The sequence below is a fragment of the Pollicipes pollicipes genome, unplaced genomic scaffold (assembly GCF_011947565.3).
Source record: "Pollicipes pollicipes isolate AB1234 unplaced genomic scaffold, Ppol_2.1 Scaffold_7261;HRSCAF=8764_pilon_pilon_pilon, whole genome shotgun sequence".
In the NCBI taxonomy this organism is placed as follows: domain Eukaryota; kingdom Metazoa; phylum Arthropoda; class Thecostraca; order Pollicipedomorpha; family Pollicipedidae; genus Pollicipes; species Pollicipes pollicipes.
Genome location: NW_023597054.1, coordinates 56,724,836 through 56,737,826, shown reverse-complemented (window position 1 = coordinate 56,737,826; position 12,991 = coordinate 56,724,836). Strand labels below are relative to the sequence as shown.

The window sequence follows — 12,991 nt, the reverse complement described above, 5'->3', positions numbered from 1 at the left end:
CAACTTAGTGACTCCGTTACACAGGGCTGCACAGGGCGACCCACCCATCAGCCACAGGCGTACGGAGTTCGATGTAACGCACGTTGAAGGAGTCTCAATTCAAGCCTTACAAGTTAACCATTCTTCAAAAGCGGACGTATGGGGCCATACCGAAGGCGTGGAGATGATGCATTAGTTTAGACAATACCCCGAGGTCTCTGCGATTGTGTGGTTCTCGGGCAAGAGGCACTTATAGCTGTGCAATCAGGTCAACAGCCACATCACCATCGGGCCGGCACAGGCCAGATGGGGTTATCCACAAACTTCTCCGTTCGAAGGCCACAATGTGGGCTGCCATGCGGAAAGACCAACCTTGAATCATCGCCTTTTTAAGTGGAGAACGAAAATGCCGTCAGCACTGCATGGCAGCGTTACGTGGCTAACGCCCTGATATCCTTATGGTCGGCCCCGAGGCGACTTCATGGGATCGATCGAGACGAAGAGCGGTTTAGAGAGGACAGGCCGCGTCGCATACAGCATGGGCTTCACTAGACTGGTTGGAGGCGCATTTCACTGGAAGGCACACTAGCCCAAAGACTGGCGTGCCGTTGGCTCCTCACTTGCCCCATCTGTCAACCCTGGACTTCATTCTACGGGATTATCTTAAGGGCCACCTCCACGTGAACAAACCAACGAATCCTCAGGAGGTCAAGACCACTTTCATACCTGAGATGGAACGCATCGTCACCGACAAGATCAACTAGACAATCGACCACCTGCAGCTGGGCTGGCTGTCGGCAATCCTGAACCGCCAGGCGGCCGGCCATCTTTTGTAAGGTCACGATTTGATGATGCACTGTCGCTGGCCATAACTTGCCATTAAAGTGACAGTCGGATGCCTCCATATCCCTCGTTGTGTCGCAATTTCACTTGCCATCGTGGGGAAAAACGCGGGTTGGTTTTTAGCTAGGCTACCCTGAACAAAACTGTGTCGAAAGTGAGGACATGAAGGTGGGTGACCGCACCGTACGTAAATGACTTAGTGTGACCTGTTTGGCATATAATTCGACAGATAGCATTCATGCCTGTCAAACTACCATCAGCGAAACAATTATAAAATCTGACATCAGGCGAAATTGTGGTAGGTATACTCAACTTAAGGACTAGGCCGGCCCACCGAGAACAAATCACCAAAATCAGCTGAGTGTGCGGAGCACACATTCTTCTTAGGCCAATCTGGGGCGAAATGAACGGCTTTGTGTGCGTCTTTGTATCTTTCTACAGGACTGCATTGGATACGCCAGGATTTGCAAAACTTGAGCAATAACATTGCTAATTTTTTATACTTACAAAACAAAGGAAAAACTGTGGTGATGCAATGAAAACTAGGCCAATGATGATAACATTCAGATTCTATTCAGATTTCGAAATTGATCTAGTTTTAGCAGAGCCATTGGTAGAATCGTTTACTGGAAAACGCCTGAAATCGAAAGATAAAATAATTGGAATAGATTCCCTGCCAGTATACATGCAGAGTACTATACATTGCAACGGGAATGGACTTAATGAAATCAGAATCAAACACAGGACTCCGTCCGAGACGAACCTCTGCTATGCGATTTTTCCTAAACGAACTTTTGCACTATACAAACTTTAACGACACACACCTTTGCTGTATAATAACCAGAATAACTTTTGCCATAGAATAACAAGGATAATTGTTGCTTCAGAATAACTGTTGTCCCACGCAAACTTTTGACCTTGAAAAACTTCTGCCATACGTACGTCTGTCCTTACGAACTGAATAGAACACCCTGTCCCCGTCTGTAAGACTCTCCAACATGCATCCAAAAGGAACCTTCGACACACTGCTTAAAGGGTGATTTCCCTCCCTGGCGAAAATTTCAGAACATACCCTAATGAAACCTCGGGACTAGTTACGCCTATTAAAAGCACTGGGTAGCGCCACTGCAGCACCGTCAATACAAAATAAGCATATAAATTTCAATTATTTTCGCATCCAAATTACGCCGTAAAAGCTTTGTAACAGCACTGCATTTCTTCGCCCAAGTGAATAAGCGCCATCGTCCTGGGAAGCGCCATCGTCCACCACCATCGTCATGACAACGACCGTATTTTAAATAGGTCGTGAATTTCAGACAAGATTTTCACACCAAACCTTGAATCGAATCCTGCATCCCAGAAGATCCGAGATCCAGAACACAGAGACCCGATCCCTAGATCCCTTCCTATCATCTGGAAACAATATGTGAACTTTTGACCAATCCCCTCATACTCGGACGACGGGCATCTGGAGCCCTAGCCGCTGGACCACGCGGGCGGCGCGGCCAGCGGGCGGGGCCGTGGCTGCGGCCGGTCACGCCGCGCGGCCCGGCCAGATGCCTCGGCCAGATGATCATACACCAGGCGTGCCGCCGAGGGAGTGTCTCGAGTCGATAGCCGACACGACTGACCGTTGTTTTACAGCCTGGATCTCGCCGCGCCGACAAGCGGTCCTGCCCGGCGACCCTGAGGAGCACCGGCCAGGGTCCGGGCCGAGAGACCGTCAGCGAGCCGGTGAACGGACAGCAGGTGATCGGCCACCGCTGACAATCAGCACGCAGACATAGAGCGATCTTGAGGTAGGGCTATGCGGTCTGTGCGTGTGTGCTTGCATGTGTGAAAAATATGCTACTGAGAAGCTCGGTTTGAAGAGTGTGTTTGCGAACAGAGCATAATTACCTCCCTAAATCAAGATGACATAACTATGTGGACGAATTCTCTCTCTTTTGGTGCCTTTTCTTAGTCTTCATTAGTGCCGTCTATTTGAACTGAGCCTGAACCGAGCCTGTATGAGCCTACCTGACCTAAAAGAACATTGGGCGGCGTCCGGCTCTCCGTGAGATAGGGTCCAGATGTGGGCGCTCGTGCCGACTGTGGTCGACGCTGATGGCGGTGCTCTCCCAGATTCAGTGGGCCACTGGCCCAGCTCTCCCAGCCCTAGCGGACCGGTGCAGTCCAGCTCTCCCAGGTGCAGTGGACCCCCTCTGGGTGCTGATCACTAGACGGGATGAAACTGGGCTGTGACTATCTCGGCGAGAAAAGGTTCGTTGTCAGCTGTCGGCATACGGGGAATGTGGTGCAAAAATTTTTTCTTTAAAATTCTTCAATTCTTTTTTGTCTTTCTGTTTTAAGATACCATTCAAGTACTACAGGATAATACTAAGTATTGTATCGGAGGCTCATAAAGCCGGTTTCATATGAAATGTGACAAATACTTCCATATTCACGAGGTGTAAAAATTTAGAAGACAATTATAGCTGGAAGCCGATTGGTCATTGCCCTCAACACAATGCGGTGGCATGACAACTGGCTTTAAACACGACCTGAATACGCTTGGTTGCAGGGAACAGACTGTGCGACAACAGACTGTGAAGGAACAGACTTATCAGTGCATAGATTGCACTTGCGCGACGCCGGGTTATGGGTAATTGTTCGGGCGACAATAATATATCGAGAAATGTACACCTGTCTGACAAGTGTCGCTGCATTAGTATTTTTAGCATGGAAGGGAATATTAAATTTGTTGGGTTAGCAGACATGGTGTGATATGGTCTCAACCTCGGGGGCAAAAATCGTATTACCTATGATGCCACTAATGACAGATGCAATGAGATGATTTAAGTTTAGGTTCAATTTGGTTCTGGCTTAATGCACGAGTTAAAAACGTTTCTGACGATGGCAGCCTGCAGGAATCGGCCCAAAAGTCGTAGCCCGCATTCCACACTCCACGGTTACACACTTCTACATACCTGTGGCAAAATGAGGTTTGGCTTGGTGTTGGCTGGCTGTTTTATCTTTGCGAGTGCTTTTCAGGACAGGATGTTCATGTGGGCAGCAATGGCAACAGAGCTGATTTTTAAAAAAAAACTCAAAACCTGAGGTTCTGGCGAGACGTGATTATAGTGCAAAGCCAAGTAAGGGTTAGTTCCTGTTCCTTTTAAATATTCTCTCTGCATCATGTAAAACGTAAAAAGAACGTCAACGTGAACATAAAGTAAAAATGGCATGGGGAGAAAAGACCGGCACTTTTTCCAGAAACCTATTCTGAATGATGCTGTATAATTTCACAGCACGGTTCTCGTCTTGCACTCCTAAGCTAGACTTAACGGCGCTTAATCCTAGAGCCACCCAAAATGATTTACGGTATGGCTCGTACACTGTTCTCTCAAACGGGACTTAAACATCCCAGATCCTGCAACCCTCCAACGCATTACCGCATAGCTCACAAGAAGACCAACCGCGAGAGTCAAGCACTAACGGCTCCTAAAACGCGCATTAACTAGGTCGGGTAGTAGATCGTTTACAAGCGACCACATGTCGATGTGGCAAAATACGACTTGCCACATTGCGATGTAATCATCTGAGAGCAGATCACACCTGAAAAGAAATCTGCATCGCCTTTTGCCATCTCGGAAGCTGCTAGATCGTGACGTGACTTTTACCTGGGAAGCTGCTGGATCGTGACGTGACTGTTTCACCTGGGAAGCTGCTAGATCGTGACGTGACTGTTTCACCTCGGAAGCTGCTAGATCGTGACGTGACTGCTTCACCTCGGAAGCTGCTAGATCGTGACGAGACTGTTTCATCTCGGAAGCTGCTAGATCGTGACGTGACTGTCTCACCTGGGAAGCTGCTAGATCATGATGTGACTGTTTCAAATCGGTCACAAGCCGAAGTGGGACGTCATGTCAAAGCTTGGACATTTGGATCCACTACACGGCAATGGAGCTGTAATAAACGACCAGCGGCCGTTTTCGGAATTGGAACCTAATTCCAATCTTGTGCGCAATGTTTTGCCCAACTGATGTAGAAAAGTCTGGCTGGCAGCTGGCTGAATGGGTAAACTGGCCCCGGGCAGTCGCGTCGATGCATGCCACGATTCGCTGAAACCGTTCGCAGTTCATTGTCATGACAAGCAGGTCTTAGGCAGATATATCAGGTGAATTGGATCGGCCTACGTTGGGTCTCGGTTCAGAAGACACACACCAAACTCCGCTTAGCACGTGAGCTCAACACACAATTACTCATACCAAGCATACCAGATATACTTTGCTAATCTCGGGGCTTAAAGTAGGGACAGAGCTTCCAAGATGGTGAGAGAACAGCGGAACCGTGCGGGAGCGGTTGGGAAAGTGGAGCGTGATGAATACAAAGTAGGAGAATCTTGTAGTTCGTCATTACCACCTTACGGCATCCCTTTACCCCGTCTTGACGCAGGCAGGCTGCGTCAGCGGATTGCACATCAAACTGCCAACATTGCTCTGGCTAAACACGGCTATGTTGATGCCGTAAGCCGCTATCAATGTCGTTGCTTGCGACCGGGTCGGCATCTGCCTCCCTCAAGTCGGCTCCACCCCCGTCGTCACAGTGCCGGGCATCTGCCTTGCACCATTGTCGGACGCGCGGCGGGTTGGCGCCGGGCGCCTCCCCATGACTGAGCGGCGCGGCGCGGCGCGCGCGGCGCGCGCCGGCCGGCGGCCAGCACGCGCCGCATGATAATGTGCAGCGGCGCCGCGGCGCCCAGAGCGCTGGCTTCCGCGGAGCGCCGGCTGCAGCGGCAGCGCGCGGCGAATCGGCGCCCGTCAGGTGTAGGCTCGCCCGTCATTACCGAGTCGGCGCCGGCAGGTGGAAACGGCCGACATACGGGTACTATATGCTGGACGTTATTGGTCCAGATACACGGCTGGCGCCGGTTTATGGCAGCGCTCAGCGGACAGCACGGTCCCGGTGTCGGGGAGCAGGAGGCGGCAGGCAGGCGCCGTACGTCGCAATGGCCCTCGGGCTTGCCAAAGAGACATGCATTGCTGCTTGTCGCCAACACCACTGGACGGTCCAGGGTGATGCAATGCCCTGTTCGAGTCATTGGCTCTGTTTGGCTCATCAGTTGCCCAGCTCAAGCACGGGAAAAACCAAATGGTGAATGACCATCACAGGTATTCGCTTCTGCACATCCATAACGAGTCAGCAATTATAGTATGACTTCCAGCCGATTTTTCCCATAGGTGCTTCACTATTTAAAGACGAAATTACTGACGGACGACTAACCACTTGCTTTGCAAATACTCTGTGACAATGTGACATTACATTAACCAATGACGCCCTTCAAGCATAGCATTTCGTATACAGGTTACACGTCATGTTCCGTCACCGAGGAGTGAATAGGCCACTTGTTTTGTAATGGCATGTGACAGTCATAAATGGAATGTAAGCCGATGATACGATTTAAGCGAAGCATGTCGTGTACTAGATGCACGTCCCGTTCGGTTACCGAAAGGTGAATGGGCAGTTCAAGCGTTGGAACGGCAGAAACAGGAGTAGGAGCACCAGCAACGCAGGCAGAGGTTATCACTCTCTATAGGCTACTACTGGCGCTGTCATGAGAGCAGCACGCTATCCCGTACAGTGCTGTTATCACTCCTCTCCCTGCCAGCACCGTGTGTTACTTCTGCAAAGTATTGCGTATCTCTTGTCCGGAATAATTACTGACAAAACATCTTGCTCCCCAAGAACCTACCGCCACCGAAAGCTGCCGTAGCTGACAGGTGGAGCAGCAACACTTTGTTGTATCGCGCGTCACGCCAAATCTCTATGAGGGACGGCTACCGCCACCCGGCGTCTCATCCGCACTCAGACGGAATAACAGCCGCCATTGTCCGGGTCACAAAGGCCGCCCAAAAGGGCGCCAGCTGGCGGTGCAGCCACGCACTTGTCACCCAAAACCTCCCACGCAGGGTGCTCATTGACATGTAAAAACCACGCTCAAAGGCCGAACGGCGGCGGCAGGGGCGCGGAGGAGCCGGCGCTTTGTTGACTGGCACGGGCGGCAAGAGCGCAGGCCGCGAGGAGGCGTTGGGGCATGCCTCCGCCCAGGCCAGCATGGCACGGGAGGCCCACCGGCGAGGCGACCGCCACCTGGTCTGCCAGATACTCAGGCCGTCCGCCGCCTGGTCTGCCAGACACTCAGGCCGTCCAGCACTCCTCTGCATGGTGCCACTGTCGCCGACTTCGGTACCGACCTGAAACCGATGCAGGAGCGGTCGTCACCGTACTGGTCTGCTGCTGATTCGTAAAAGACGACAAAACATTCATAGATAATCTACGCAAATGATGAGATTAAAAGCTTTGAATAAGTTGTTGTAATAGAAATCACTCTGCGCCTGTTTCCTCGGAACGCATGGCCTTTCGTTCAAGAGGTCTTTCTCACCGAATATCGTCGTCTCGTAGAATCGTCTTTCTCACCGAATACCGCTGAGATAAAAGTCAAACTAAAGCGCGTAAATTTTCTTGCAAGGTAACAGCTTATTTAGCGCTTTCACCAACCTTGATATCATTTTATAGCTGCCCCTTAATCAGACATTCCACAATATCAACCCCCTTCACGTGCCAGGCTGGTGCCGGAGAGGGTGGGGGAAGGCCGAGGGAGGCTCTGGAGGACCGGTCCGTTCACATGGAGTGCGTTGCCTCGGACGCACACGCCACCCTCGCCGTAATGGGTCCTGTCTCAGAGCGTTCAACCGACAATGGCGTGCCGGCGCGTTCTTTCCGAAGCAGCTCTCGACAACAATATCATGCCCTCACAGACAAAAACCCTGGAGTGTCATGCTTCACGAGAATGCGGGATGACTGACAATATTTCCCGGCTCGGCCAGGGGAGGCCGCCGCCCCGGCGTCCAGATCAAGTGGCTGGCGCCAGCGAGCGGGAGCGTTTCGCAGCACGGCTTCCACCCGGAACAATCGCCGATGTGTGGAGTCGCTTTCGAGAGGTCAATGATCAGCTGCTTTAGAAAACAACGCCGGCGCTCCACATGAACAGAGACCGCTGTGGAGCAGGAATGTCAAACGCATTCCATCGGTACGCAGACACGTGATGGCAACGGTAATCGGGCACAAGTCACTGGAATGGCGAAATTCAAATATTTCTGTATTGATAGGCAACTATGCATCACTATGCCTACAAGATCGACCAAAAGCTATCGTCGGGGTCTTTACGGGTCAAACACGTCGGTACTTGCTTACAGGCCCCTGGGCCGTCCTAGTGACTTTCTGCGAGCGGCCGCATTATGCTGCAATTCAGGCAATTCTTCGTTTAGTGTCAACTGTCTCCGATGGCCGATGATCCTGTGTTTGATCCATGTTCGTGTACGGTTTTCAATACAAAGCGCTGACCTAGTTCAACGTCATATCACTCAAGTACGAATGAAACGGATCTACGCACTTGTGCGTAGCGTCGTATGGACTCATGCGCCACAAACGACTTCGGTTAATTGACGGCTCCCATTTATCGATGACTTGAGAATAAAGGGAACTAGAAAAATCGGCTTGTTTCCTGTGGACGTTTATAGTGTCACTGTATGAAAAGAGATCCAGGAGTTATTCCGGTTGCTGTCCGTGCCCTGGCACACGTTGCTGTCACCTATCTGCTGACTGCGTAAAGGCCTGCAGTTTACGGCACGCCGATGTTCAACCAAGTTATCGCATTGCCACTTCTTCTCTGCTTCCCTGAGAGTATCATTCGTACCATTTGTTTTATCATTATCATTTATATCAATGCATATAATTTACCGCCTAGGTAGATACTTGAATGAAATCCACGGATTGGGCGTAAAATTTTGGGAGCATCGTATATGGGCTCGCAAGTGTCACGGGTGCAGTTCAGGGTATGATCACGGCAGGGTACCGGTTCACGGTATGGGCATAGTCACATCAGGAAATAAAAGTTAAAAAGAAAGAAACCCCTGTTTTTCAGTCTTGCAGCTGACTGCAGATATGCCAGCATATATTGCACGCCATTTAAGTCGAGTCAAATCGTGGGTTTTCAAGTCCAAGTGCCTCAAATACGCCCAGGTGTGCGGACTTCTTGGCCACGGGCCGGTCAGTTGTGGAAGACATATTCCACCAACGTTTTCATGTATGAAACTAATTACTCGCCGCTCGTCTCCACCATTCGCGATGACATGCAGGTATGCATGCACCAGGTCGTATCCATAAAACGTCATTTGAAAACGACGATCGAAGGGAAATGTCGGCCATTTTTGTAACAGCCGAGCCAGCTGCCAATGTGCAATTCCACTCGGGTATATGTTGTCCCCGTTTTTGCTGCCGGTGACGGCACGTATGTATGCAACCATTGACGGTGCACCATATAAGTAAATGCAAATTGCGAATTATCAACTGCAAATGCGCCAACCATGCTTCGGTGTGATATCTTGTTTGTAATACTGGAGTCAGCTGTGAGTAACAGATTCTTTTACAAGATTCGTCGCCCAAAACTGATGCATTGCATGCTATACATCAGGATGTAGGCGGTGAGCGATTCTTTCAGAGATTCCCAAATTTGAAGAACAAACTCCTGTGCAGTATTCTAAATAGGTACCGGGAGTGCAAACTGAGCAGTACTTTACTCGGGGCGGCAGACGAACGGGGGAAGCGTGTCAGCAACGGCGAGTGGGCGAGCTTGATACAGCTATGCGGGTAGAAAGCAGGTGTGGACGTGCACGTTGAAGCTACAGATATTTGCACACGGAAAGCACGGATGAGGGGGTGCAGTGCTTCCGGTTTTCCATTTCGGTTATCTTCTCATCACGACGTCGTGCAGATGAGCTGATGCGCAGCTTATAGACATAGTTACCAAGTCAGGCGCGAACGCCATGTCGGGATTTCCGACTCGCCGGTGTCAGGGTTCTGCTTTGCGCTGTGCCGGTAGCTGACAGTAGAACGCGGCGCATTAGTCGAACCTCTCTACCCTCACAAGACCGGATGGCGCCTGTCGTGAGCTGTGGAGGACAGGCTGACCGTCAGCTGGCCGCTGTCGGGCTGAGGGGCGCCGCCCGGGTCCTGATCCCGGTGGACCGATGAGTGCCTCTTCGCGCCGCTGTCACGGGTCGGAGACAACTCTTCATTCAGATGGTATCAGCACCAGGCGACAATTGGACCCGGCTTATCGATAATTGGTGGATCAGCGTTACGTATGGCCCAGGATCGGTTCGTCGGCCCCGCGAATCCTGACGCTAATGGTCAGGCTGCGTACAAAGCAGCCAAATTTCGTTGTTTGGTTTGGGTGGGGCGAAACATTCCACTGGCGGAAAGGTCAGGGTTGCATGCTCCAAGTGGGGTGCGTGACTTATTTTCAGGGTGAAAGCGTGGCAGAAAGAATTGGATAAAAGGGCTATCGTTTTCCTGCCATGACGACTATGTAATTCGACAGGGCCATATGCAGGATTTCGCAACGGCTGTGGGGACACAGCTCAAAGTCTTCACTAAAAGCCCAATTTAGCACCCGCATGCATGCAAGCTTTCTTGCATGACGTCAGCCGGCATGGTTTGTTCTTTATCTACTTGTTTTCGCGTGTTTACACCGATTTTGTGGTGTGAAAATTCACTTCGCACATATAAATGCGCGGAAATCATTTAAAAGGGAGGGTCACGTGACCTGGAGGTCACTATATGAGCTCGCCGCTGCCATACGGACATTTAAGCGTGTCAGTGAACATGAGCCGTCCGCCTGTTGCTGGCTGGTTACGCTCTTCCCTCAGCTGTAAACGTGTAGGATATGCGATGTGCTTTTCCGTGAACCCATGCAAACTTTTAAACACGGATGGAAGCCGTGAAGCAGTTGCCATGCAGCAGAGCGCCGCCGGTCACCGCCCCACGGCAACCCTCCGACTCAGGCTTCCCCAGAGGTTCGGCGAGGCCCACCGCGCTCCTCTCTGGATGAAGTCAGCGGCAAATCCTGGCGCTTACGCCGAAGCCCCGAATCGGTTGCACGATGGGGCCGTAAGTAGTGGAAAATGTGTGTAAAAGGTGAAATCTCTCGTATTTTCATGCAAGCACAGCCAGGTAACTAATCAGACGCCATGCTGCCCGTTTTTAACATGCAACCAACAAGTCAAGCATCTCAGCCTTCTTACATTTTCTGAAGCTTTAACCTTTATGTGACAATCTTGATCGGACGGTGTGAGGCTGTCCACATGCGTCTACATATATATATATATATATATATATATATATATATATATATATATATAAGTTTTACTTTATTCGGTTTATGATTCTAAAGCCGTGGTCCAACCAACACCGTTATCTGTTGAAGGTTCGTGGTATAGGTGACGCAAGCTGTTATACTATGATAGTTTGCCATGACATGTTGGCTGTTCCCTTCACCTGTGCATGCAGTACGTCCGTTAAATTGAGCATTGGGCACTGCCGTTTCCTCAAAAGATGGACACAGGCTGATCGTTTATGGTAGTTTACGGCTTTGTCGCCGGCTGGCTAGCTGTTCGCGAACACGCTCCGTTCGTAGACAGTCCGCAAACTGTTCGCGACCGTTAAGACATCTTCCTCGATCCAAGACGCTGTTCGCGAACACGCTCCGTTCGTAGACAGTCTGCAAACTGTTCGCGACCGTTCAGACATCTTCCTCGATCCAAGACGCTGTTCGCGAACGCGCTCCGTTCGTAGACAGTCCGCAAACTGTTCGCGACCGTTAAGACATCTTCCTCGATCCAAGACGCTGTTCGCGAACGCGCTCCGTTCGTAGACAGCCCGCGAACCGTTCGCGACCGTTAAGACATCGTCCTCGATCCAAGAGGAGGAAGTGACATAATTTTAGACCTACTCTTTCTTTCTTAACCTGAAGCTTCCACTTTTCGACTTTTGGCACGACATCTTATATTCTGGCGAATACCTACACCATTCTTTGATCGGTATAGCAGAAGGTTACCCAATGTCATTTTAACCATTGTTTGGATCATTTCCTGATCCAAGAGGAAGAGGGGACTCAGTATTATATCAATATTTTGTTTGATTTCTTTGATTTCCAGAAGCTAGCTTTTCGATCTTACCATTTTTCGGTATTATTTCCAGCATTGTAAGTAGGGAAAAAGATGAGAAAGAAGTACTTAAAGCTCAGGGACTCGGAAACTTTGGAACAACATGAAATGAAACTATGAATCATGAAAGCGAGTGGATTCACTCCCCAGCCAGCGCCTTGGCTGAATAGTGAACAGTGGTCGATCCATTGGCGTCAGAAAAGGGGAAACGTCAGCACCCAGTCAGCTGCCGCTGCTGAGGCGTAATGAAACTGGGCTCGTGTTTGTTTGCTTTCGCTCGTGAGGATCGGCGCTGTACAAAGGCGTAGGCTTTGCTTTTCATAGTCATGTAATTTTCAATTTTTCTGTGCATCGCATCGATGCCTCGCTTAGTAGCTTGGTTAACCGCTTGCATGCTCGGATACTAGGAAATAACACACGATGCACGCAGCGATATGACTTCACATTATGCTATATATATATATATATATATATATATATATATATATATATATATACACTATATATATACACCATATACATATATATATATATATAAATATATATAATGCCTTGATATTGGTCGGGACAAGTGAAGTGGTAGGTTCAGATAACACGAACATGACGGCGATCACGGAACACCGAGACAGTTCCGGATGCCGGAAAGAATGTTTATGGTCAATGTACTGCTAGGTTTCCTGTTCGCAAACTGTGAGCAGGTGCTCTTTTCTGTTCGCTCGCGCTTTCAGCCGTCAGGCGGCCAGCTGTTCGCGAACAGTTTATTTATATTTATCCATAAATTGAAATTGATGAACTCCTCATCTCAAAAAACCGGTTTTTGAACAACAAACTCGAGTTCCCAATGTATCTCTTGGACAAAATATGTATACGCTTTTTCGCTTGTGATAGGCTTTTTAGGTCAGTTTCCTATCATGGATATAATGACGATAATCGAACAATCTCATCAGTGCATATTTCAAGTTTCTATATTACTAAGAGCTTTATAACAACTTGGTTTCATAGATATCAAAAGAGGGGGTCGATGCGACCCCCCTTATATTTTCTTCGGATGTCTCTCCGGCATATTATGCAACCATGAAAATTGGCTAGTAATCTACGGAGTAACCATTGGGCGTGTTGGT

At 49.7% G+C, this 12,991-nt stretch overlaps 1 protein-coding gene across 1 annotated transcript in view; it reads right to left on the bottom strand.

Annotated features, from left to right (window-relative positions):
- Positions 1–12,991, bottom strand: part of LOC119111902 (V-type proton ATPase subunit B) — a 34,580-nt gene that overhangs the window by 7,356 nt on the left and 14,233 nt on the right. The window lies entirely within an intron of this gene.